Source organism: Bos indicus x Bos taurus, chromosome 4 (genome assembly GCF_003369695.1).
Source record: "Bos indicus x Bos taurus breed Angus x Brahman F1 hybrid chromosome 4, Bos_hybrid_MaternalHap_v2.0, whole genome shotgun sequence".
In the NCBI taxonomy this organism is placed as follows: domain Eukaryota; kingdom Metazoa; phylum Chordata; class Mammalia; order Artiodactyla; family Bovidae; genus Bos; species Bos indicus x Bos taurus.
The window spans coordinates 64,025,235-64,051,186 of record NC_040079.1 but is presented as its reverse complement, the minus strand read 5'-3'; the positions used below and the strand labels follow the sequence as shown (position 1 = coordinate 64,051,186).

The 25,952-nt window shown below is 40.6% G+C and overlaps 1 pseudogene; it reads left to right on the top strand.

The window, feature by feature from the left end:
• Positions 1 to 855: 855 nt before the first annotated feature.
• On the top strand, positions 856 to 3,566 carry LOC113891884 (annotated as a pseudogene).
• Positions 3,567 to 25,952: the final 22,386 nt, after the last annotated feature.

The window sequence follows — 25,952 nt, the reverse complement described above, 5'->3', positions numbered from 1 at the left end:
CAAACTAGTAGAATACATTTTCAAGTTATATGCCTGATATCCATAATAGATTAAAAAAAAAAAACACTTAAAACTCCATCATAAGAATTCAAGTAACCCAATTTAAAAATGAGCAACAGATTTGAAAAGCATTTCACTAAGAAAAATATATGAATGGCTAATAAGCCCATGAAAGGGTGCTTGATATCATTAATCATTAGTAGTGTAAGTTGTTCAGTCGTATCCAACTCTTTGCGACCCCACGGACTGTAGCCCGCCAGTCTCCTCTGTCCATGGGATTTTCCAGGCAAGAATACTGGAGTGGATTGCCATTCCTTTCTCCAGAGGATCTTCTTGACCCAGGGATCGAACCTTGGTCTCCTGCACTGCAGGAGAACTCTTTACCATTTGAGCTACAGGGAAGACCTCACTAATCATTAGAGAAATGCAAATTAAAATCATAGCGAAATACCATTTCAAACTCATCAGAGTGGTGTAATGTAAAAGACTGTCAATATGAAATGTTAGCAAGTATGAGAAGAATCTGGAACCCTCATACATTGCTGGTAAGAATGTAAAATGGTAAACATTTTGGCAGTCACTTCAAAAGTTAAATATTAGCTTACTATGATTATAGTTAACTTACAACTCTCTGGGGCTTTCCTGGTGGCTCAGTCAGTAAAGAATCTGCCTGCAATGCAGGAAACTTGGGTTTAATCCCTGGATCAGGAAGATCCCCTGGAGAAGGGAATGGCGACCCACTCCAATATTTTTGCCTGCAAAATCCCATGGACAGAGGAGGTGGGCAGGCTACAGTCTATGACGTTGCAAGAGTTGGACACAATTTAGTGACTAATCCACCACCACCACCACCACCACAACTATCTAGCAATTTCACACTTTGACAACTACCCAAGAAAATGAAAATGTATGTCCATATAAAGACTTGTACATGAATATTCACAGCAGCATTAGTCATCATAGCCAAGGACTGGAAATAATCCAAATGTCCACTGGCAAGTGGAGGGATAAACAAAGACACAGAATATTTTCAACATGACAAGGATTACTAGGTTGCCCTTCTTTAATAACACTCAATTCCCTTCCTCACTGTACCTCCCACTCTACTCCCTGTCCTGCCCATGATCCCTGACAACTACTAAGTTCTCCTCAATTTGTATAATTCTGTCATTTCAAGAACGTTATATAATGAAATCATACAGATGGTAGCTAACCTTTTGGATTGACTCTTTTCACTCATCACAATACCCTGGAGATTCATTCCAATTGTTGCATGTATCAATAATCCATTTCTTTCTTATTACTGAGTAGTAGTCAAGGATATGAATTCCAGTTTCTTTAGTCATTCACCCATTGAGGAAAGTCTGATCTGTTTTTAGTTGTTGGCTATTTCAAATAAAGCTGTCATAGACATTCATTTACATGTTTTTACATGAGGACAAGTCTTTATTTTTTCTGGGATGAACACCCAAGAGTATAACAGCTGGGTGTTATAGCAGTTGCATGTTTAGTTTAAGAAACTGCCAAACTGTTTTCCCGAGTATCTAGGAACTATCTTTTTCAAAGTTCTAGGCTGAGAACGAGAGCAGATCAAACCTACTGAATGGGTTTGGCGAGGCCAGGCTATGGAGAAGATAAATGAGTTAAAGCCAAAGGTGACGAGGCCCTGAGTGCTGGCAACAAGGATGATGCACCACAGTGCTGCCCTCAAACAGTGAGTTGGGTCCCCAGACCGTGTGCTCTCCAGCAATCGCTCTGTGTCCTTCACCAAGAAAGGTGATCATCAGAAGGCTACAAGGATGGTGACAAAACTGTTGACTTAAAACCTGACTGGGGCAAGGGCTCTATTCCCCAAAAGCCGTAGCTCTTGAGTTTTTAAACTCATTCAAAAACCACCACTCAAACCTATGACAAGAGTTTAAACATGAAGCAAGTAATCCTCAATCCTCAGCTCAAAGATGGTTTACAGAATATGGAGCCCTGGTCAGCAGAGAGGAAAGTCAAGAATCCTTTCATCATGTCTGATCTATACCAGAAGTTGGATAGTGATTCCAGGACAAGGACACTGCTCATGGATCCTACCTACCAGGAACTGATAGGGCAACACACAACAGGCCATCTGACCCGGGCTAAAACTGCAAGATCCGTAGGTCATGACTATCCTTAGTGTCTCCTCCAAGGTGATCTGGGCAGTATGGATGAGGAGAAAGAACCTGAGACACCTCCACCACCACCATCTTCTCCCAAAAAGGAGACCAAGCCAGAGCCAATGGAAGAAAATCTTCCAGAGAATAAGAAGCAGGCACTGGAGGAAAAAGAGTTGGGGAAGCATGCCTGTAAGAGAAAGAAAAAAAAAAAAAAACAACAACTTTGACTCAGCCTTAAATATTAGGACAGAGCCAACACCAAGACCCCACCAACATGACTCACACGACCAATCAAGGAGCAAGGTACTCCACAAAGGATGACCAGAGTGAAAGTCAGGAGATTTGTGAGAAGGCCTTTGAAGAGCAGCTAAACAAGCGAGAAAAGTATCACCAACAGATCGCCAAACCTTACACTCAAATTGGAAGAGCCTACTCCAAGGAAGGAAAGTACACGGATGCCATCCATTTCTACAAGTCTCTGGCAGAGCACCAAACCCCGGACTGCATAAACCCAGAACAAAGGTAATGAATATATGCAGAAAGGGGACTATCCCCAGGCCAGAAACCATCAAATAGGAATCTGAGAGACACCAAATTGTACAGCAAGTGAACTGCCTGCTCCATCGAACTCCTGGAGTTTCAGCTGCACACAAGGACTGTGAGAAATATATCCAGTTAGAAATGACTCTCACCAAGGGTTATCCATGGAAAGCAGCTGCCCTAAGAATCAACAAAGGACTATACAAAAGCCATGGATGTCCACTATAAGGCACTAGGCCTGGACTCCAACTGTAAGCAGGTAGCTGACAGTCACCATGGCTACACGGTGTTACAGAACCACCAACACAACAGCCTTGAAGACGTGAAGAGATAGGCCATGGCCAAGGTGCAGTAGATGAGTGACCTGGCCATGTGGCTTAACTTGGAACAGATGCTGAAGAACCCTGGCACTCAGCAGACACTTAAAGAATCCTGCAATAATGTGGAAGCTCCAGAAGCTGATGGAGGTGGGTCTGATTGCAATCGGGTGATGACTCACTCATCTCCTTCCCTTCACCCTCACATAGAAAAAGGAGCCAGAACTGTGGCAAGCAGCATGGAGCAGAAGGGACAGAAGGGACAGACAGGGAAAGGAGAACAACTTATCTCTCTATGTTTATAGAGACCAATGTGGAAGACAGAGATTTGTACTCCAGTTATTCATGTAGCCTCTCAGCCCTTCTTGCACTAACACTGTCTCTCTTGCTGCCCCCAGATTTCATGTCTCCCACCCATGCTCCTCAGTCACTGTCCAAGCTGCTCTGCCATAGTTGGTGATTGATGGGGTTGGGGTGTGGCGGTGGGCAGGGAGTGAAAGCGTTAGCCGCTTACTTGTGTCCTTGACTCTTTGTGACCCCATGGACTATAGCCCACCAGGCTCCTCTGTCCAAGGAGTTCTTCAGGCAAGAATACTGGAGTGGGTAGCCATTCCCTTCTCTAAGGGATCTTCCCAACCCAGGGATCAAACCTGGGTCTCCTGCATTGCAGGCAGATTCTTTTACCATCAAAGCCACCCACCAGGCAAAGGGGGAGGCTGTTCTTTCCAACCTCAGGTCCCAACTGTCTTCACACTATAAACTCTATGACCCCTTTACCAACAGAACCAGCCAGTCAGGCCTGGTTACACATTTTTTAAAAAAAAGCAGGAAAGAAAAAGTCGTTCTGTTTATTGTTAATACCAGACAAGAGAAAGACAAAATATATCTTTGTTCAAGCTTAGGTCTTTTACAGGAAATAGGAAACCAGAAGTCTATTCAGATCTTATCATAGCTTAATTAATGAAAGAAGGTGCATTATGATCAAGGTTGTCTTTGGGGGAAAAAAAAAAAGCAACTGATTAACAAAAGCAACTTAAAACTTCACAACTGTTTTTAATGTTGACCTAGGAGCTCCATGTTAGTAGAGCTTTCATGGTCTACTGATGTAATTTTTGGCAACGAGCAGACTCTGAATGTTTTACTCAACATTTTGGGATTAAAACACAGGAAACATTCTTACCATGTTCCCAAATGTATAACCTATTTATTTTGATTTATTTTCATAAAAGAACAAGCTCTCAGAATTATAGACACATGTTCTCATCCCCAAAACAAAATAAACCACGTCTTTGAGGCTGAAAAAGAAAACTTTCAGAAGATTTTTGAATAATTTAAAAGATTCTGAGCCTTGAGACATAATATTCTGATCATGAAATCATTACTGCACAGCAAGTAATGATTCTCTTGAAATCTGAAGTCAACAGGAGATCTGTGCAAGAGTCAATCACGTTCTACAGTATAGGACCACTCTCAAACTTAAAGCTTTTCAGTTTATGAAATATTTATGCACTCTAAACTGGATTGAAAAATCTTCACGGGCATCTACCCGTGGGCAAACTATTCAGTGTTTTCTGCCTTTTCCACATACCAGCTGCCTAAAGTCCTACCCTCCCCAGTCAAGTATTTTATATTACTCTCTGCTGCTGCTGCTGCTGCTAAGTCGCTTCAGTCGTGTCCAACTCTGTGCAACCCCATAGATGGCAGCCCACCAGGCTCCGCCATCCCTGGGATTCTCCTAAACAACTGTATTCCACCACATCTGAATATCTGAATGCAGATCATAGTTTCCAAAATACCTGGTGCAGGAAGGTCCCTATAAGTCCTATTTATAATCACTATGCGGTCTGCAGTTCCTTTCATAAATACAAAAGTCACTTCTCATCCTTCATGACATTTCCCTTCTCATTCTATCCAGGCTGGGGCTGCTACAATGTATGTCGTGTTCCTATCGGTTATGCACTATCAACACTCATTTTCCCCTGCAGCATTTTGTATTTATTCACTATTCTTATCTGGAAAATAAAATTTTTATTTAAATTAGTTTTTATAATTACTCTAGTACAATTCCTTCCTTTCCCATAATAACCTCTTATTAGTGTTGTAATACTGGCTTATAGAAGCCTTTCCTTACATTGAATAAATATAACACATATTCAATGAGTGCCTACTATCCCACTGTGACTGTCACTGGAAAATCTGTGGCGGAAAAGATGGATAAAGTTCCTACCTTAATGGAGCTACAGCCTAATGGTAAAGATAGACATTAAACAGATCATCGCATAAGTAATTACAATGCTGGCAAGCATATGAAAAAAAATGCTACAAATGTACATATAAAGGGACAAGTAGTTGGCAGGAATTGTAGACTAGCAAAAAATGATGCTTAACCTGAGATCTGATAATAATTTGGAGTTAACAGAGACAAAGGGAAGAAGTGTGTCACTAGAGTACAAAGGATTTTGGCATAATTAGGAACTCATAGAATGTCACTGTGTCTGGAACTTAGAGCATAAAGGGGAGAAAGCTACAGAGGAAGCTGGGGCCAGGTCATGCTGAGTCTGGTAGGCTCTGAATTTTATTCAAATTGTATTTGAAATATTTTTAAGTAAGGGACTGCTATGATCAGCCTGCACTTTTAAAGGACCACTCTTGGAAAATAAAGTAACCATTTGGCTTAGTGATGGGGAGAACAAAAGTGGATGGAGGAGGACTATTAGGAATCTTTTATAGGTGCCTAGAAGAGAAATGATGGCTTTCTTGGATAATTGCGTTGGCACTGAAGAGGAAAAACACCTTAAATGTAGAACTAATGAGATGTGATTTTTAGCCAGTGCAACTGAATGACTTAGACATGTTTAAAGTATATGATTTCTGTCTAGAAAGTTTTTTCTTATTTTTTTAATTTACTTTTTTAATTGAAGGATAATTGCTTTACAGAATTTTGTGTTTTTCTGTCATACGTCAATAAGAATCAGCCATAGGTACACCCATATCCCCTCTGTTTGGGGGGATAAATAAAAGTTCTAGTATGATAGATTCTTTTTTGCTTTTTTGTTCACTGCTGCAACCCATGCCTCCAGAGATATTCATGTTGGAGGTGTTGAACAGGCAGTGAGATCCAATTGCAGTTCAGAAGAGAGATTTGGGTTGGTATTAAAAATGTGACAATCAGCAGGATGTAGCATGGATCCTATCAGAAGCCAGGACAATATGGAGCTCCTCTAGAGGAAGGCTGAAGGGTGGGAAAGTCAAGATGAAGGACTGTGCCCAGCTCACTTGCCAAAGCATTTAATCTTTCTCATCATATTCTCTGTGAGGCCCAGTCCCCTAGTATCTCCCATTACTGTCTTCAGTTTGGACCAGCCCCACAGGAACACTAAGCCCTTCATCTCCCTCTCTTCACTCCTCCTTTCAAGAGCAGTGGATGGAAGGAAATGTAGGAAAATGGGTTATAGTATAAAATGGAACATGATGCCGAATTATTGATGGAAGATACAGATTTAATGCTTGACCCTTTCCAGCTATCAGCTGGGCCCAAGTCAGACTGGTAGGGTACATTTTTTAGCCAAGAAGTCATTTCTATGCTCTTTATAACTCAGCATACATTTCATACTTAATTTGTCCTTAATAAAATAATAGTTAATAAAATGAGATCTTTTCATAGTATGACAGTTGCTAAAGCGGCAAATTTTATAAATACCAAACTGGTTAGAACCAGTTTCATTTTTAGAATTACTCGACTTATAGAACAATTAATTCAAAAGTGTAATTTGTTTATTCTATCTTCTGTGCTTAACAGAATGTAAATTGCATTAGGTAACCAGCGCAAATTGTCACCAAAATGGAGAAGCCAGAAGTCACTGAGAGTTATGTTAAAAAACAAAAACAACACCTGAACACTCTGCTCTGTGTCCAGAATAATTAAACATTACTTCTTTCATAAGCAAGTTGAAATGACTTCTTTTCAAAAGAGGAGATTAAATGTACATTCTGCTTAAGATACTTTTCTCAATGCATGACCCTCCAAACATCTCTAGTTAATGAAGTTCATTGAAAAAATAGGGCTATCATCATAACTGATTTTATATCATTAGATGAAAAGAGTTCAAATTTTTAAATCCCTGGTCCAGGAAGATCAAAGCCATGGAGCAGCTAAGCCCCTGTGCACCACAACTATTGAGCCCGTGTGCCACACCTACTGAAGCCTGTACACACCTAAAGCCCGTGCTCCACAGTAAGAGAATCCACACAATGAGAGGCCTGTGCACTGCAATGAAGAGTCCACATTCCCCATAACTAGAGAAAGCACTGGAGACCCACCACAGCCAAAATTAAAAAACAAATAAGTAAAAAATTTAAAAAAAAAACCTGTTAGTCTAATGAAAGTGTGGTTAGTCCAGTGACGCGCAAACAGGTCATTCTATAAAATGGGAATAATGATGCCTGCCTCAAAAGACTGCTGTGAGAAATAAATTAACATTTGGAAAGCATTCAGAACAGCCTCTGTGATACACAGAAGCCAAATTATTTTTGGCTGCTATTGCTGCTGTGACTACTTACAGATATAGCTCCTGTTTATCTGCATTAAAAAGATCCTCAGGGTGGGGGCTATAGTAATGTTGAAATTACAGTGATTATTACAGCAGGCCCCCTAATCCTTGGGGGTAAATTCTAAGACCCCCAGAAGATATCTGAAACTGCAGACAGTACTGAACTCTCTCTATATTTTTTCCTATACACATATATCTATGATAAAGTTTAACTTATAAATCAGGCACAGTAAGAGATTAATAATAATAGCTAATAGAATAATTACTACACTGTAATAATGGTTAATAGAACAACTATTATACACTGTAATAAAAGTTACATGAATGTGATCACTCTTTCTTTCAAAACATCTTGTACACATTTAATACCTGTTCCATCTTAACAAAGCATGTAACATGCATTATGACTGTAATACGTGGTTTGAGGTACACCAACAAAACTAGCATGAATTCCTTTTTCCTTTTTCACAAAATCACAGATAAAAGGTCTTTGAAACCTTGGTATACATTTTTTTTTCTTTAGTTGAAGACTTGTATCTTTTCAATTAAAGGAAGAACTTTTTGGCTTCTCTTTGGCACATTCAAGTTGCCAGCATCACTACTCTTGGACACTGGGGCCATTATTAAGTAAAATAAAGGTTACTTGAACACAAGCACTGAAATACCGTGACTCAATCTGATAACCAAGATTGTGCTAAATGACTACTGGGCAGGATATGCTAGACAAAAGGGTGATTCACGTCCCATGTGGGATGGGGCAGGTTGATGAGAGAGAATTGCATGCATCTTAAAATTTATGAATTGTTTATTTCTGGAATTTCCCATGTAATATTTTTTCACTGATCTCACACGCTATAGCACTCATCTCACACATTAGCAAAGTAATGCTCAAAATTCTCCAAGCCAGGCTTCAACAGTATGTGAAACTTGAACTTCCAGATGTTCAAGCTGCATTTAGAAAAAGCAGAGGAACCAGAGATCAAAATGCTAACATCCTCTGGATCATCGAAAAGCAAGAGAGTTCCAGAAAAACATCTATTTCTGCTTTATTGACTGTTCCAAAACCTTTGAAAACTGTGTGGATCACAAAAAAACTATGGAAAAGAGATGGGAATATCAGACCACCTGACATTCCTTCTGAGAAATCTTTATGCAGGTTAAGAAGCAATAGTCAGAACCAGACATGCAACAACAGACTGGTTCCAAATTGGGAAAGGAGTATGTCAAGGCTATATATTGTCACCCTGATTATTTAACTTATATGCAGAGTACATCATGCAAAATGCCAGGCTGGATAAAGCACAAGCTGGAATCAAGATTGCCAGGAGAAATATCAATAACCTCAGATACGCTGATGACACCACCTTATGGCAGAAAGTGAAGAGGAACTAAAGAGCCTCTTGGTGAAAATCAAAGAGGAGAGTAAAAAAGTTGGCTTAAAGCTCAACATTCAGAAAACGAAGATCATGGCATCTGGTCCCACCACTTCATGGCAAATAGATGGGGAAACAATGGAAATAGTGAGAGACTTGATTTTGGGGGGCTCCAAAATCACCGCAGATGTTGACTGCAGCCATGAAATTAAAAGACGCTTGCTCCTTGGAAGGAAAGTATGACCAACCTAGACAGCATATTAAAAAGCAGAGACATTCCTTTTGCCTACAAAGGTCTGTCTAGTCAAAGCTATGGTTTTTCCAGTAGTCATGTATGGATATGAGAGTTGGACTAAAAAGAAAGCTGAGCACTAAAGAATTGATGCTTTTGAACTGTGGTGTTGGAGAAGACTCTTGACAGTCCCTTGGACTGCAAGGAGATCCAACCAGTCCATTCTGAAGGAAATCAGTCCTGAATATCCATTGGAAAGACTGATGCTGAAACTTCAATACTTTGGCCACCTGATGTGAAGAACTGACTGACTGGAGAAGACCCTGATGCTGGGAAAGATTGAAGGTGGGAAGAGAAGGGGTTGACAGAGGATGAGATGGTTGGATGGCATCACCAACTGAATGAACATGAATTTGAGCAAGCTCTGGGACTTGGTGATGGACAGGGAAGCCTGGCATGCTGCAGTCCGTGGCGTCTGCATGATTGAGTGACTGAACTGAACTGAATACTTTTGGACCATGATTGACCATGGGTAACTGAAATCATACAAAGCAAAACTGTGGCTAAACAAGGACTACTGTACTTTCAAAAATAGGTTACATTGGTTCCTAAGCAGGGATTCTATATATAAATAAAATAATTTTTAAGACACTAGAAGAGCCACCATTCAAAAAACTTCTTTAAAAAAACTTCTTTAAGCACGTAATTGCTTTTTGGGGAAGATCACTAAGAAAGTAAATTTTCCTTCCACTACCACATTCCCCTAGCAGCCATGCCAGTTTGCCTGAGACAGCCTAACTGAGAACTATTTCCAGGAACCAGTGCTGGAAGGGAGTTCGTTGCAAGAGCTGACAAGGCAGATGACCTTGGCTAATACACATCTCAATTCTGAAAATCGTTGATTTACTTTTTCCATTATCAGTCATTCTTACTTTTCCTAACAGTCAGATGCTAGTTCCCTGTCTCCTGTTCTACACTTTGTAATTCCCTACACCTACTCAGAGTCTGTCCTGACCCTCAGTTTGTCTTGGCTCTTCTCAATGCTTCCTGGAATATCAGAACAGGCCGATCACTGGATTCACCTCTGCATGGTTCTGACTCCCTCTCTCAAATCTACAGTCTTTACGGAGGCCCTGTGGCAGTTTCTCTGGTCCTGCCTTCCTGTAGGCCTGTTTGGGACTGTCTGCACCTTAGTATTGGGTTGACCAAAAAGTTCCATCAAGTTTTTTTTCATGTTTGCAAAGTTCAAATGAACTTTTTGGCTGACTCAATATAAAAGATGATTGAGGAAATTGCTGCATACCTACAGGCTCCTTTATCTTTGAAGAGTTGTGAGTTCTCCTGAACTCTTTTCTTGCTTTCTGTTCTGTATCCTCCTCCCCCGAATGAACATTTTATAAGAAATAGAAGGAAGGATAAGCATGCTAGTGGGTAGATGGGTACCAATCATTGTGACCCATTTCAAAACTCTTTTCTCTCCTTCCTCCTACCCTATAACACAATCTGCAGCAAAAAAGCTGGGTTACTTTCCTTCTGAGTTCCCATGATGAAGTTGGGAGGGGATCTGTCCAGAGTTGACTGACCAAGCTTTTTCATTTTGGCTCTTCAGAAGGAATCAAGAAGAAAATCCAGCTGATGTGGCAAAATCCCCCAACATGCCCACCAGTGGAAACACCGAGAAGCACAGCTCTTCCTGGCTTACTGCAAACACAGACCAGAACAAGTTAGAGCCACAGACCACTTCCCATACGAGCTCTACTCACTCCAAGGAGATGATCCAAACTTAAGGGTTATTGGTGCTTCTGAATTCACACAGACTGTTGAGCCACGTCTCAAGAAGCAAGTGGAGGGCTTTCTTGCTCTTCCATTGCCTGTGAGCCTGCAGCAGGTAAAACCCACTCCACTAGAGAGGACCTACCACTAATTTTCTAAAGTGAACCAATCCCTGGAACAACATTCGGAAATAAATAGGAATGAATCACTGACACACACATGAATGTGTGATAATCATGCTGATAATCATGCTGAGTGGAAGCCAGGAAACTTAAGAGCACTCACTGTGTTTATACTTAAATCAAGTTCCACACAATGTAAACTAAGCTACAGTGACAGGAAATACATCAGTGGTTACACAAGGACTACTTGAGGTTACTTGAGGGAGGGAACCCACAAGCAGGAAGGGAGAAAAGGATAACAACATGGCAGAAGGAAACTTTCGTGGGTGATGGATATCTTCATTATCCTGACTTTGGTACTGATTTCATGAGTGTATACACATGTCAAAACTTACTAAATTGTAAACTTAAAATATGTACTACTTATTGCAGGTTAATTATATCTTGATAAAACTTTAAAAAGTGTGCCTCCACCTCCAACTATTAATATGGTAAATCTATTACTAAATATAAAAAGCTAAATCAACTCTGCATTCATGGAAATAAATCTCATGTGGTTATGACACATGAGTTTCATAATGTAGTATTGCATTCTGTTTGCCAATATTCTTTTTTGCATTCTCCCTCTTTTTATTATATCTTTTATTTCTTTAGGTAGCTATTTTATTGTCAATATTGGAAAGTACCATTATCTGAATTTCATGTGCTCTAAACTACTGTTTGTTGTGTTTGCAGACTTGCACTCAAACAAACATGAATTTGCTTTCTTGGACTTCCCTTGAGATCCAGTGGTTAAGAACCTGGCTGCCAATGCAGGGGACATGGGTTACGTCCGAGGACCAGGAAGATCCCACATGCCAAGGAGCAACTAAGCCCAAATGCCACAACCACTGAAGCCCATATGCTCTGGAGCCCACGAGCGGCAGCTACTGAGCCCACACACTGCTCCAGGACGGGCTGGCTTTTATTTACTTACAGCCTTGATTTCAGCTCACAGTTTTTTCTTTTGCTCTTCAGAATTTACTTCCTTGCAAACTCAGTCATTTTTAAACTATATATTCATTGTTCGGGATCTATGTGCATTTCAGCAGGGTAGCTTTTCAGAATATCTGACCCATAATACTGCCAAAAATGGACCCCCACTATGAGACTCTCTTTTTTTATTAAATTGGAGCTCTGTGTTACATAGAATTTGGTCAGAAAGCAATCAGTATGTGAGTAGAAGTTTCATTCACCTTTCGTAGGCTATGCCTTTGGACTTTTTAACTTTAGGGTTTTGTGGGTAATCTTTCCACAGTTTTCTAAACTGTCGATTGTGGCCACTGGGGACAGGAGACACAAATAACAAATGCTGAGAGCTGGACTGTGAAGAAGGCTGAGCGCCGAAGAATTGATGCTTTTGAACTGTGGTGTTGGAGAAGACTCTTGAGAGTCCCTTGGACTGCAAGGAGATCCAACCAGTCCATTCTGAAGGAGATCAGCCCTGAGATGTCTTTGGAAGGAATGATGCTAAAGCTGAAACTCCAGTACTTTGGCCACCTCATGCAAAGAGTTGACTCATTGGAAAAGACTCTGATGCTGGGAGGGATTGGGGGCAGGAAGAGAAGGGGATGACAGAGGATGAGATGGCTGGATGGCATCGCTGACTCGATGGACGTGAGTTTGGGTAAACTCCGGGAGTTGGTGATGGACAGGGAGGCCTGGCGTGCTGCGATTCATGGAGTCGCAAAGAGTCGGACACAACTGAGCAACTGATCTGATCTGATGGTGCTCTATAGCATGTTATCAAGAATGAGAGTTGTGAATTTCTCAGTTCTATGATTCTCTTCTCTTAGCTTAGACAGCCAGAGATCATTAGGCTTTGCATGTTTTATTAATCACACACTCACTGTATCACAACCAGTGACCGCAATCATTACAGCACAGAAACAAAGAACCATCTCAGAAGACCACGCAGTCTGGCTGGCTTTCTCACAATACAACATAACCTTTTCTTTAGCATCGGTATGAGCTCAAGGAAATGTGGAATATTCCTATGAAGTTGAACCACATGAACCAAGTCAACGTGTCACAATGATTGCAGATCAGGTGTGAGAAGCAACCTAAAGGATTCACACATCAATCAAAGTTTGCATTTCCCACCTGTGGTGGACAACCCACACCAGAAAGAGGGCGAAGACCAGCCCTGGTGCTTGGGATATTGGGCTGTTACTAGGTACCAATATTAAGAGCCATACCTGTCCTAATTTTTTTTTTAGCCATTCTCAGTTTACATTTTATGGGAATCAAGTGGAAATTCCCACATTATTACTTTCTCTGACTGTTGTTTTCAGGCTAGATCTCACCAAAGATGGAAAATTCCCACCTGAAAAAGAAGGGATTAAAACTACAGAGTGGGCATGGCGCTCAGTCAGTCCTGAGTTGGTGCTCAAAGGCCCTGCCATCGCCCAGTCTCTCTGGTTGTTTCTGGCACACTATCTCACTCCTTCCTCACCTCTTCAGCTAGTGGGTCTCAAATTGTTGTCTGCAACAAGATCACAGGGGAACTTCCTAAAAACATTTTGTTTTAAAAAGTCCTGATTTCACTTAAAAACTAGTAAGTGAATCCTGAGCATATATCCAGAGAAAACCAATATTTGAAGATACATGTACACCAATGTTCATTGCAGCACTATTTATAATAGTCAAGACATGAAAGCAACCTAAATGTCCATCAACAGATAAATGGATAAAGAAGATGTGGTGTATATATACAATGAAATATTGTTTAGTCATTAAATCATGTCCAACTCCTTTGTGACCCCATGGACTGTAGCCTACCAGGCTCCTCTGTCTATGGGATTTCCCAGGCAAGAATACAGGAGTTTGTTGCCATTTCCTTCTCCAGAGGATCTTCCTGGGATCAAACCTATGTCTCCTGCATTTCAGGCACATTCATTACCACTGAGCCACCTGGGAAGCCCAATGAAATATTACTCAGCCATTAAAAAGAACAAAATAATGCCATTTACAACAACATGGATGAAGACAAATATCATATGATACGGCTTATATGTGGAATCTAGAAAAATGATAAAAGTGAACTTATTTATAGAACAGAAAGAGACTTGTAGACATATAAAACTTATGGTTGCTAAAAGGGAAATGTAGGAGGTGGGGTGAGGGAAGAATTAGTAGGTGGGGTTAATATGTGTGCGTGCATGCTCAGTCGTGTCTGACTCTTTTCAAACCCATGGACTGTAGCCTGCCAGACTCATCTGTCCATGGATTTTTCCAGGCAGAAATACTGGAGTGGGTTGTCATTTCCTTCTCCAAGGGCTCCTCCTGACCAAGGATCAAACTCATACCTCCAGTATCTCCTGCACTGGTAGGCAGATTCCTTACAATTCCCATTGTGTCACCTGGGAAGCCTGGATTAACATATACACACACTACTACATATAGATAACCAACAAGGATGTACTGTATAGCACAGGGAGCTCAGTTAATACTTTGTAATAACTATAAGGGAAAAGAATCTGAAGAAGAGTGTGTGTGTGTGTGTGTGTGTGTAGGAGGAGATGGTTAGATAAGCATCACTGACTCAGTGGACATGAGTTTGAGCAAACTCCAGGAGAAAGTGGAGGACAGAGGAACCTGGCGGGCTACAGTCCATGGGGTTGCAGTCAGTCAGACAAGACTGAGTGAATAACACTTGCACTTTTCACTTTCAGGCACCATCTGAGCAAACTGCCACAACTACTCTAAGGTGGGCTCTTTTATTATCTCTGCTTTATAAGTGAGGAGATTGAGGCCCTAGGTATTCAATAACTTGCCCCAGATTACACAAATAGAAAATGAAATCATGATTCAAACCCTTGATCCTACCACTAGAAGAAAACAAAGCCCAGAGAAATGATGCTATTTGTGTAAAACCATGCAGTTGGCTAGTCCTGGAGGCAAAACCAAGACTTCAGTCTTCTGACTCCCCATGCAGGAGTCTGGGATCACCAGGGGTTGTGAACAGACTTAGAAAACATTTGTAGCTGTCAGCTGGACAGAGAGACTTGCTCAGAGGGCTAGGGGTAGGAAGTGTACTCAGACGGCAAAGTCAAGTACCTATGTCTTCACCTGTAGCTGGAACAATAATCTGACTGCACGTAGAATCCTTGCCTTCTGATAAAGTGGATTAAGGCTTCTCCTCACTTCCCATCAATACCAGACCAAAACTACTTCCACATGACCAGAAAGATAGTGAAGAATAAAGTACACACCAAAAAAAGACACAGTTGGGATTGTTCAAGGACATTGTTGCCATGGAAAGATGTATCCCAGGGGTGGATAGTGCAACTGCAGAGGAATAGGAGGATTTTAAGGGGATGATTTTCTGGAATTAAGAGTTCACTAATTTAGACTTACTAAATTGGAATTCATGATAATTCTGGGAAGCACTGAGCTAAAGATGATATATCAGGATATACACATTGTGATATAATAAGATGTATTTATGTTTTTATAGGATACTATTGGGAAAGGAATGCCTAAACTATTTGTGAGAATAAATTCTTCAAACTTCCAAATTGTTTGGAGCAGATGAAATGTTATGAGTAATAAACTTGACAGGGCTCTAAGGAGAGATGTCTTTAGTTCTCTGGGGACTTTGGAGAACCTTCAGATTTCTAGGCTTTCTTTCAGATACTGATTCCTTAGGCTGTCTGCAAGCCTGGGAGTTTCTCAAAGCACCAGTAGGTGTTTCAAATGCAATTGACTCAAGCACAGTTTTAGGGAATCTCTGCTAATTATACAACCATGCACCTTACCCACTTATTATTATCTATTATTATCCATTTACTTATTATTATCTATCATTTATTAACAGATACCTGAAGGACTTCCAGTCCTATAATAATTGAAATCTAGGAAGCCTTTCAAAAATGCCTTGTGAAATTTGCCATTACTAGTTTTTCAGAAACTGGACCTTTATCCTTCAACGATTTATCACGACTGCAGTTATACCAGATTAGTGAAATTTCATTTGCAACTGGCAGTCCCACACCCCACAGAAGTTATAATTATGACAATGTACCTGGAACCTGAAGACTCAGCCCCACTCCAGGCTCTCCCAACAGTCCTTAATCAGTAGAATTTAAGAAACAAATGACCGCCACTGTACCTTAGGTCTGGACATCCTAAAAATGGTCCTGGTACCATGTTCCAGCCTGATCTCCAACTCCAGTAACAGCATCTTTGTACCCAAGTCCCAGTATAGGGGTCTTTCCAGATTCTTTTTCAATTTCATCAGTGATTTGTGTGTGTGTGTTCTGACCCCAAGGGCCAAAACCCCACCAATAAGCCAGCAATGGGCCTTTTTTTAGCTTTCTGACTTGACCTCTGACCATGTACTCACATGAGATTTCCCCTGCTGGTCCAGCTGCCTTCATGGATTACCTTCCATTATCCTTTGAGGGAACTTCCTTCATCATCTCCCACCTTCTGCTGGGTCTATTTGCTATGGCCCTTCTCCAACACAGTTCAAGTTCTGATTTTGATTGTGTTTCTTAAAGCCTTGGTGCTCCCCCAAATACAGTGTTTTCTGGAATAATACTGCTGGCATACCTAAGAGACATTAAATTTCTGGTTATAATCACTTAAACAATAAACCTCTGAATCAATTTAAGAAATAAAATCCTCACATTTTTGACTACAACAAAAAAGAAGCAGACTCACAGACAGCAAACTAGTGGTTACCAATGGGGAGAAGGAAGTGGAGAGGGGCAATATAAGAGTAGGGGACTAAGTTTGTATAAATATATAAACTACTATGTATAAAATAGATAAATTATAAGGATGTATTGTAAACACAGAAAATAGAGCCAGTATAATAACTATAAATGGAGTATAACCTTTGAAAATAGTGGATCATATTTCATACATGTAAAAAATAATATTGTATATAAACTATATTTCAATAAGAAAAACCCTCATATATTTTTAACAGAATTTAAATTTTCTGTTTTTTCAGGATAGTTCTTTGTATTTTCTTCAAGTTCATGAATAATGGATCACATTTCTTGTAAGATGTCACATTACATTTGCAGCATACAAATACAGTTTCTTAAAATGGCCTCCTGTCAAATACATATGATTTCTATTTGTCTGCTGTTAATGTAATTGACTAAACACTGGATTCTACTGATTATGCTTTCCCTTGTAAGCCACTTACTTTATAGGCATAAGCAGCTGTGTTTATGCTTCTGTGATTTGGGTTTTATTATCAAGTTTTCAGCACTCAATTCAAGAGCAATAGTCAGTCTAAGCACTCAGGCACCAGCTGGCAGTTCTTTACTGATAAAGGCAGTTTTCCATCAACACTTGTGTATGTCATGTAGAAGGAGATACAAAACCACTGCAAGCACAATGATTGTGCATGGGAACAGGAAGAAGAAAACACTGTTACCTTTTCAGGAAAGAACTCATCAACAGTCAAAGACCTGAATTTAACCAAGAATGAAAATACTTCCTCTCCTGACCCTCCCTCAACAAAGAACGATGAAGAGTTTTGCTTTTTAACTCAGGAATGTGGTTATAAGTATTCAGAAAGGAGGAATTAAGAGAGGCAGGCAGCCAGAGGGGGGAGGGAGAAAGACTGACATAAAGTAGCTACCAGGAGGATGAGGCGAAAAAAAAATCCATGCAGAGAAACTGCAGGAAAAGGAGCCAAGGGAAGGACTGCGGGAACAGACTAACACACAGGAGAAATATTGTGGCAAGAAGTTGCATAGTCCTCCAGTTGGTGTTTGCTTTCCAAGCCTCTGTGACACAGGACTACAGTTAGTTATTTCGACAATGTCATGAAGAAGAATATTGGATGAAGGACTGGTTTAAAACCTGGTTGACATTTATTTTTGCCTTGTGTATTGTTGATTAGATGGTTCTCCAGGGTTTCAACTTTTTTTTGGAAAATGTTTTTTAATTGCACAAGAAATCTTCTTTTGGTAGAAGAAAAAAAAAATGATGACTAAAATCTAAGTTCAAGCTCTATCCCCGGTCCTTCCCACCCCAACCATTTTATAGATTTTGGTGAAAATTCTTTCATACCTTATATTTTACCTACATGTATGAACTTAATGTATGTGTTTTATTCAGGTTTCCATCAGATAAACAGAACTTTTTAATGTCCATGGGATTAATAGTAATAGTCATGGCCTCTCTTTCATTTTGGATAGTAATAATTTGTGTCTTGTTTCTTTTTTTCTTGGCTATCTGGCTAGAGGTTTATCAGTGTTATCTTTTCAAAGAACCAGCTTTGATTTTGTTAATTTTCTATGTTAAGTTCCTATTTTCAATTTCATTGATTTATGCTCTAATTTTTTATCATTTATTTTCTTCTTCTTGCTTTAGGTTTATATTACTATTCTTTGTCTAGTTTCTCAAGGTGGAAGCTTAGATTACTGATTATAGATCTTTCTTATCTAATATATGCATTCAAAGCTATGAAATTCCCTTTAAGCACTGCTTTTGCTGCATTTCACAATTTTGACAACTTGTGTTTTCATTTTTTATTCTGCTAAAAGAACATTTATATTTCTCTAGAGCCTTCTATAACCCACAGTATTTTTCAGAAGTCTGTTGTTTAATCTCCAAATAGTGGGGATTTCCCAGCTTTCTTTCTGTAATTAATTTTTAGTTTAATTTCATTGTGGTCTAAAAACATACTTTGCATGATTTCTATACATTCATATTTGTTGAGTTATGTTTTATCTGTATTAATTACTAGAATGTAGTCTATCTTTGAGAATGTTCCATGTGAGCTTGAGAAGAATGCATATCCTGCTGTTGTTAAATCTGATTGACAGTTGATTGACAGAAATGTTCAGTTTAACTAAAACATCTTTACTGATATTCTGCCCACTAGAACAGTCAATTATTATTGTACCCACAGTATTTAAACTGCTTTAATTCTAAATTTTGAAGTATAATAAAGAGTCAAATGGACATGTGTATGTGTATATTTAACAATAAAGAGCTTGCTACTTCTTACATTCTAGAGTGGTTACCAGCTAAAACTTTCAGCATGGAGCAAGTATAGAAAAACCAGCTGCAAAGTAATATGGAACATCTAACTAGAGTAGACGGGAAAATGTAAGAATATTTATGTAAGCACCTGTTTGGTAAACTTAATACAATGCTAGTCCCTCTGTTTTATAAATAAACTTTCCCTCTGCCTTAACATGAAAGAATTTTAATTCCATATAAACAGGGAAGCCTCTTTATAATAATACAATATGAAAATAATCTCATAATTTTAGTAACTGTGATCTTTACAACCTTGGTATAAATGCTTTCCTAGAAAATCATTTTCTAAAATATTTGTTTAAGTCATTTAAATATCCAGCACTCATGGGTAAGATGATACTTATCACCTAGTGTAAATAGCTGGATTTTTCCTGTAAACTCTAATTTCCTCTCAAAAATAAATTTGCATCTTTCGTTGGATCAAGATGGCAAACTTCCCTATGCCTTCCAACCTCCAGGAAAGAGGAAAAAAAATGTATTTCTGAAAAGAATAAATTATTAACAGCACTAGACAATAATAAAGGGATCAAAAATTCTGAAGAATACTTGAAAAACAAAAAGTAGACAAGATCAGATCTCTGGGGAAAATCAGAAACAAGAGCCCAAAACAAGACTCAAAGAGAAGGCTGCTATTGCAAGGGATTACTTTCAAGGAAGCTGCAAGTTCAAAGGACCTAGGAAGTAAAAGGAGGTCACTGGGCACATTTTAGGGTGGCCAAGTGGTAAGCTCGAGTTGGAACCCTGCCCCCTCCCTCACTTGCACTTGCTGAGTAGAGTGTGTCTTCTGGCTATGAGACTCTATTTTGAGCTTTTTGCTTTGTGTTTTTATTTTATCTTTTGGATGGAGGCTTGCATGGGAACTAGCTGATGAGTAATAGCTTGCTACAGGCTAAAATGGGAACTATCCCCTCTGGTCTCAGCAAGGCAGGGCAGTGCCCCAGTTTTACTGTTTTACTACTAGCTTTATGGCTTACCATCCCTCTGGGAAATAGACACCCAGAAGATAAACTATGGCACACCCTTTATAAAGCATTAGGTCTTGCCTTTCTCCTACAATTTACAGAAGCTGGCTAACAGAACACCAGACTAAAAGATGCGAGGACGGAGCACTTCTTCACATTTCTCATGATTCTATGTGAAGTTGCTTTGGCTAAACTAATATGTCTGGCCTCCTCAATGCCAAATCACCCACACACTTTTCCCATGACTTAAGTCTGTTGATGTCACATCTGTCCAAGAATTCAGTTCAGTTTAGTTCAGCTGCTCAGACGTGTCCAATTCTTTGCAACCCCATGGACTGCACCACGCCAGGCTTCCCTGTCCATCGCCAACTCCCGGAGTTTACTCAAACTCATGTCCATTGAGATGGTGATGCCATCCAACTATCTCATCCTCTATCGTCCCCTTCTCCTCCCACTTTCAATCTTTCCCAGCATCAGGGTCTTTTCTAATGAGTCAGCTCTTTGCATCAGGTGGCCAAAGTATTGGAATTTCAGCTTCAACATCAGTCCTTCCAATGAACATTCAGGATTGATTTCCTTTAGGATGGACTCACTGGATCTCTTTGTTGTCCAAGGGACTCTCAAGAGTCTTCTCCAACACCACAGTTCATAAGCATCAATTTGTTTCTTGTTAATACTATCCCTACGAAGCTTTTAAAACAGCACCAAAGGAGATCAATATCAGCATAAACTGAAGACAGTGCAGCAAAAAGATGTTAAGAATAGTGCTGCTTTAAATAATAGAGAGTTAACAATAGTTGGTTTTTGTCTCCTTTTAAACAAGCTTGCTCAGAGGACATACCGATCTAGACTGTCCCCAGTCTCTATAACTGAATCCCAAGGGGCCTATCAGCTCTATTACCTTCTCTATATACATGAAGGACAGTGTTATGTTTCTCTACAGAAGAAAACTAATCCGAGTGAGGCATTTCACTAGGTTTAGGACTCACCAGTCAAGAAAATGCTTAAACATCCCTGGGGGCACAGGGCTTCACTAGAGCCTTGTGTGACCTTCTACTCTCATCTAGGATACTTGGCAACCACCAAAGTGAATTAGTCATGCATGTCAGACAATTGATAGCATACCCAGTGCTATCATACCCTAAAGATCCTACTGCAATCTTATCAATCTCAAGTAGAATGAGTCCACTGATCAGAGGACAAAGTCTATTTAAGGCAAACAACAGAAGATACCAGACCAAGATTCATTTCTTTTCAGTTTAATTAATCCTAATTCTTGCCCTTGCCATTTGGCAAATTCCTTTTTCTGATTCAAGAGCCCCTATTAAGATAATCACATAATCTCCCACCTCCTCCACCACAGCAATGTATTCAGTTCAGTTCAGTTCAGTTCAGTTCAGTCGAGGAGTCGTGTCTGACTCTTTGCGACCCCATGAATCACAGCACACCAGGCCTCCCTGTCCATCACCAACTCCCGGTGTTCATTCAAACTCATGTCCATCGAGTCAGTGATGCCATCCAGCCATCTCATACTCTGTTGTCCCCTTCTCCTCCTGCCCCCAATCCCTCCCAGCATCAGAGTCTTTTCCAATGAGTCAACTCTTCACATGAGGTGGCCAAAGTATTGGAGTGTCAGCTTCAGCATCAGTCCTTCCAATGAACACCCAGGACTGATCTCCTTTACGATGGACTGGTTGGAGAGTCTTCTCCAACACCACAGTTCAAAAGCATCAATTCTTTGGTGTTTAGCTTTCTTCACAGTCCAACTCTCACATCCATACATGACTACTGGAAAAACCATAGCCTTGACTAGATGGACTTTGTGGGAAAGTAATATCTCTGTTTTTCAATATACTATCTAGGTTGGTCATAACTTTCCTTCCAAGGAGTAAGCATCTTTTAATTTCATGGCTGCAATCACCATTTGCAGTGATTTTGGAGCCCCCAAAAATAAAGTCTGACACTGTTTCCACTATTTTTATCCATCTATTTCCCATGAAGTGATGGGACCAGATGCCATGATCTTCATTTTCTGAATGTTGAGCTTTAAGCCAACTTTTTCACTCTCCACTTTCACTTTCATCAAGAGGCTTTTGAGTTCCTCTTCACTTTCTGCCATAAGGGTGCTGTCATCTGCATATCTGAGGTTATTGAGATTTCTCCCGGCAATCTTGATTTCAGCTTGTGCTTCTTCCAGTCCAGCATTTCTCATGATGTCTCTGCATATAAGTTAAACAAGCAGGGTGATAATATACAGCCTTGATGTACCCCTTTTCCTATTTGGAACCAGTCTGTTGTTCCATATCCAGTTCTAACTGTTGCTTCCTGACCTGCATATAGGTTTCTCAAGAGGCAGGTCAGGTGGTCTGATATTCCCATCTCTTTCAGAATTTTCCACAGTTTCTTGTGATCCACACAGTCAAAGGCTTTGGCATAGTCAATAGAGCAGAAATAGATGTTTTTCTGGAACTCTCTTCCTTTTTCCAATGATCCAGCGGATGTTGGCAATTTGATCTCTGGTTCCTCTGCCTTTTCTAAAACCAGCTTGAACATCTGGAAGTTCACGGTTCACATATTGCTGAAGCCTGGCTTGGAGAATTTTGAACATTACTCTACTAGCATGTGAGATGAGTGCAATTGTGCGGTAGTTTGAGCATTCTTTGGAATTGTCTTTCTTTGGGATTGGAATGAACACTGACCTTTTCTAGTCCTGTGGCCACTGCTGAGTTTCCCAATTTGGTCCACTGCAATTCTCCACATGCTTTCCCTATCTTGTTTCCATTCCTTATCAATTATCTCTTGTGGGAAAAAATGTAGTCTGAAGAGAATAAGGAGACTAATTGGGGGAAACTATAAAACTCAACATTCAGAAAACGAAGATCATGGCATCTGGTCCCATCACTTCATGGGAAATAGATGGGGAAACAGTGGAAACAGTGCCAGACTTTATTTTTGGGGGCTCCAAAATCACTGCAGATGGTGACTGCAGCCATGAAGTTAAAAGATGCTTACTCCTTGGAAGGAAAGTTATGACCAACCTAGATAGCATATTGAAAAGCAGAGACATTACTTTGCCAACAAAGGTCCATCTAGTCAAGGCTATGGTTTTTCCAGTGGTCATGTATGGATGTGAGAGTTGGACTGTGAAGAAAGCCGAGTGCCGAAGAACTGATGCTTTTGAACTGTGGTGTTGGAGAAGACTCTAGAGAGTCCCTTGGAGTGCAAGGAGATCCAACCAGTCCATTCTGAAGGAGATCAGCCCTGGGATTTCTTTGGAGGGAATGATGCTAAAGCTGAAACTCCAGTACTTTGGCCACCTCATGCGAAGAGTTGACTCATTGGAAAAGACTCTGATGCTGGGAGGGATTGGGGCAGGAGAAGGAGACGACAGAGGATAAGATGGCTGGGATGGCATCACTGACTCGATGGATGTGAGTTTGAGTGAACTCCAGGAGTTGGTGATGGACAGGGAGGCCTGGCGTGCTGCTATTCATGGGGTCGCAAAGAGTCGGACACGACTGATCGACTGAACTGAACCGAACTGATAAACCTTAGGAATTAGCAGTACAAAGGAGGAAAACAAGGTCTTATGACTAGATTTTGCACATGTTAAAGAAAAGCAATGCTCTGCAGGCTTGATAATCATCTGGTAAATTTGAAAGATTTTAATGATTATTTGTTAAGTTAAAAAAAAACCCAAAATGCTGCATTAAATAGCTTTTTACTTATTGGCTGTCCAAAATCCAAGTTCATTTCTCAAAATACATCAATTTCCTTTTAGTTCTTTTTCACATCGAATCAGCCTTTATTAAATACACCCTCTTTGCTCTGATGAGTTCTCCAGAGAAAACTGTGCTGACTTCAGAAAGGGCATTTATTCAGCCTGTAGGGACGATTCTGTGCTCTCCACTGGAGTGCTGCCTGAGGCCATGATTGTTTATGCTCTGCAGCTGTGGCTGTTACTATAGGGAGCCATATTCCAATGTCTGCAGGGTGCAAATGACTTTCACAGGAGGGTACTTGCATTAGTTTGCCAGGGCTGCCATAACAAAGTACCACAGACTGGATGGCTTGAACAATAGAAATTTATTCCTCAAAATTCTGCTGACTAGAAGTCCAAAGTCAAGGTATCTCAGGGCTGGTTTCCTCCAAGGGCTTCGCTCCTTGGCTTGTAAATGACTGTCTTCTCCATGTGCCCTCACATGCTCTTCCCTCTGTGTTTCTGCATCCCCAGTCTTCTCTTCTTATAAGGACACCAGTCATATTGGATTAGGACCTACCTATATGATCTCATTTTACTTGAATCACCTCTTAAAGATTCTAACTCCAGGACTTTCCTGCTGGTCCACTGGTTAAGTATCTGCCTGCCAATGTAGGGGAAAAGGGTTCAATCCCTGTTCCAGGAAGATTCCACATTGCCACAAGGCAACTAAGCCTGAATGCAACAACTACTGAAGCCCATGCGCCCTAGAGCTGGCGCTCCACAAGAGAAGCTACTGCAATGGGGAGCCCGGGTACAGCAACTGGAGAAAGACTGCACAGCAACAGACTCAGTGCGGCCATAAATAAATAGATGGATAAAACAAGATTCTATCTCCAAATACAGTCACATTCTGAGTTACTGGGGTCACAAATTTCAGGGGATAAGAGACACAATTCAGCTCATAACAATAGTCTTCTCCTCTTTAGTGAGTGTTCAGATAGTGAGATACGCTTCATGTTTCAAAATTTACCAGAGTCAAGCAGATCATGTATCAAAGAGTGGAAAGTTTTAGAAGAGCAATGGAGTTTGCACAAGCTGAATTCCCTTCAACATGAGCACCAAAGTGAGATAGGTTGAATACACAGCTATGAGGTAGTTTTTTAAGTTAAATATTTGGACACATACTAACTCCATACTTCTTTGTCCTTTGTGTTGGTATTAATTATAAGGTTAGCAATAGAGAACAGGTTAGCAAGAAAACGCACTATTTATTGTTCTTTGCCCCCCAACTTTTCTCATCTCTTGGGACATGAAGGCCACTCCATATGGGCTCCTTCAGCTTCCCTTCCTCTCTATTCCCAGGCATTTTGTTTCTTCATCCAGCCTGTCTCACTTCCCTCCACACTCAGAGAGCACAGACCCTTCCACCTTCCCAAGGTCAACTTCACTACATGTGTCTTTGCTTCCATGGCAAGCAGAACCTCCAAAGCCTTTTTCCTTTGATGACTCTTACCCATCTCCACTGTTTCTCCCACTCCAGGGAGAGGCCATAAGTCTCTCCTTCTCAACTGGCTATTTCTTCCACTATTCTAAAAGCAAAACAAATCTAAGTTCCCTCCAGTTGTGTGCTATCCCTCCTCCTGACTGCTGGAGGTCTCAGGGTAAGCACTCACTTGAATTCACTGGTCACTCATCTCCCTTAGTCCTGGCTCATGGACGGGCACTGTTGACAACATCTCTTGGAGAAGTTTCCTCTGTTGGTTTGTTCTGGCCCTGCTGTCCTTGTTCTTCCCATGCCCAGCTCTTGATCCGGTCCTCTTCTTGCCCTGTGGCCTCTCAGGAGGTGACTCATCTGTTCCTATGACTCTACTATAAACCAATGCTCAAATATGTACCAAATCAATATAATTCATCTTGACCCCAGCTCCTGACCCACCATGTCAACTTTTTTCACAGTAGTTCTACCTGGATGGTCAACGGGCACCTCTGACACAGTATCTGCTGCTGCTGCTAAGTCGCTTCAGTCGTGTCCAACTCTGTGCGACCCCATAGACGGCAACCCACCAGGCTCCCCCATCCCTGGGATTCTCCAGGCAAGAACACTGGAGTGGGTAGCCATTTCCTTCCCCAATGCATGAAAGTGAAAAGTGAAAATGAAGTCACTCAGTCATATCCAAC